Source organism: Alligator sinensis, unplaced genomic scaffold (genome assembly GCF_000455745.1).
Source record: "Alligator sinensis unplaced genomic scaffold, ASM45574v1 scaffold34_1, whole genome shotgun sequence".
Lineage (NCBI taxonomy): Eukaryota > Metazoa > Chordata > Crocodylia > Alligatoridae > Alligator > Alligator sinensis.
In genome coordinates this window covers 250362-253319 of record NW_005842151.1, presented here as the reverse complement: position 1 = coordinate 253319, position 2958 = coordinate 250362, and positions in this window count along the sequence as shown.

Genomic DNA, 2958 nt, shown 5'->3' with positions numbered 1-2958 from the left:
TCACTGTGCTATGTTCTAATGTGCATCACAGAAACAAGGACAGTATCACTCTCTGCTTCATTCCTGCAACAGCCTGGCCAACCTTTGCATATATCCATCTCTTTCTCAACATTGTCCTATCCCCAGTTCCAACAATTCTGTAGAATACCTAAACTAACTAAAGATACCATTCATAGCCACATCAGTTCATCCCAAAAATCTGCCTGCCACGATGCAAACTTTTTGACATCCAGAATTAATAGATTGACCAGTATGTAGTTATAAATATACCTAACCCTGATGGTATATTACACCAATATATTACTGGAGTCACAGCTAGCTTGTTGATGTATTAATGCAATATGTTAGGAGAGCACTAGCTCACTCCTATGATGTAGAGTCACAATATATATTGTAAGAGTGAAGTACTTTAGTGATGTATAATGTAAAAAGGGAAGCAATCTGAAGTAAATGAGATCAGAAGCAGATTTAGTTAACATAATCAGTTAAGGTTAAAACAGCAATTATAAACTAGTGCTTAGAAGAGGGAGGGTGGAGTGCATTGGCCAAAATTCCATTTCCCTGTGGTCAGTGGTCTATGGAGCAGCTGCCTTCTTTAGAGATGCTACATGTGCAGAACCGTCTTCCTCAAAAGAAATAGTTAAAACACTGGGCCTGAAACTCAGAGAAGCTGAGCAACAGTAGACTCTAAAACACTTCAATTTGGCTTCTTCCTGCTTGGTACTTGTTAATCATCAGACCTAGAGTTCTGATTTTTTAAAAATGAGAGATAAAAACAAAAATTATCTTGATAATGGCATATGACAACTATAACATTTTAAATAAGAGATTTTCTCTCTTTTCAGAGGGAGGCTTTTAATTATCTAGATGCTAAACAAAGAAAGGATTTAATCAGGGGCACAGATGCTCATCCAGAAATATCTACAGGGACCACATTAGATGCACCTTTTTGAGAAACACCTGAAACTAGAACAAGGCCGTAATCTTCATTGCAGAGATTTTAAAATCTTATGTATTGTTACTTTACTGCAATGAGATCAGAGTACATATTGCAGTAGTTCATAAAACTAGTTTCCCAAGCCTGCTTGTGTGTGACAATGCTTAGCATCTTAAACAGGGATAAAACCAAAAGCAGCTCATTTCAATGTGAAAGTTCATGCCAAGGGGAAAAGAAATGCAAAACCCTCCAAAAATGTATTTGTTTACTTATATGATAAAATAATTCTGATTTTTATAAACACACTAATACTTTCAGCTCGTATATCATGCATAAGTTTCAGAACAATCATAAAAAGAAAACTAAGAGATATGTTTTCTTAAAATTATGACAAATTTGATGTCGATTACATAATTTGAGTCTACTTTTTACAACATTTTACATGTATAATACATGATTCTGAACAGCAACTTACATTTTTTCAGAATTCAAGCAAATACAAAATAGCACATTTTAAACAGTATAAATAATTATATAATGCTTGGCTTTACTTTTCAAAGTGTTTAAAATCTGCCCAAAAGTTCTTAACAACCAAGATTATTTCGTCAACCTATGAATAAACTTCCAAATACTTTTATAATGAAGTCAGGAGTGATAAAGAGAGGCAACATCATATTTTGTGTGATAGAGTAACATTGTTAGTTGCAGTATTTTTGTCAACATTTCTGATAAATGTACACTTTGACAAAACATAATTGCACTGAAAAACATTTCTGGAAAATAAATGAAGCTATATTACTTAAGAAAAGTACTAAATAAGGATAACTACTGAAAGAAAGCTTCCCCCAATAGCAAAAGGCACAGAAATATGGTTTACGCAGTGCTTACCAAAACCACTGAATTAGATGTCTCTAAATTAAGATACAGAGTATTTAAGGAAGAAAAACAAAATTTCCAGCTGACAAGGCAGGTGAGTGATTTTTCTATTCAGTATAGTTTATAACCAATTCTATGAGTCATGAAGTGTTCTACTTGCTGCAGATCTTTTATTGAATGAAAGATGACTTTCAGGATTGGCTGCAAATGTATTTTTTCCTCTTACTGGGAAAAAGTCTGGCTGATCTTATGTATTCCCTTGCTTACTTAACAGTACAGGTGCCCAAAAACATAAATCTCTCAACTGAAATGACCCTTAACATCCACCTATCCAATTCAAAGAGAAAAAATGTTTTACCTTCTATTAATGCCTCCCTGTGTTCAGCCCAGGTCACTTCAACTAAGACCATCTCTGGTGCACATTTTGCTGTTTGGTGAATTCCTGACTTGACTGAATAGGAGTTGTACAAATGACCTCAGTGAGGCCAGAGTTTCATCCACTGTTTTTGAAGTTATATGGTATTGTTTGTGGTCTATTGCACTTTAACAAAATAAAACTTTCATTAATAAAATCAAATGAAAGGCTGAGAAAAGAAGAACAGCGATTAAAGTGATCTGGTGACTGCTTTTAAATCAAAAGTGATAATATATTGCAAATGAAGTTTTATATTTCAAAGAGTAAGTAGTAGCAGGAAAGGATGATGCTAGTTTTGATTCTAGACTCAAAATGTCCCTCTTTTCCATATGGTACTATGTCACTGAGCAGATGAGGAGCTCAGATAAGAATTTGTTGTAATATAATCTCTTGGTGCCCAATGTTCAAAACCAAATGTTTCTACCATGCATTATTCTTCTCAATTTTCACAACCGTTTTTATTAACTGTACAAAGAAGTACTATAGCTTCTTAACTACATCCAGCTCAAAAGTGGGGAAGGAGAGAGAGAGGGAAGCTTCTTTGCAATCTAATACTTGTGGCCTAAATTGAATGTCATTTTACATCTAGTAGTGCAGCTATTTTAAAAGTAACAAAATATATAATAGCCTGTAAAAGTGGCAGAAGATGAAATCTCTGCATTTTATCTTAGCAACAGATCACAGCCAAGTTAAATCCGCAAAGGAATATAGAAATAAGCACTACAGTAAA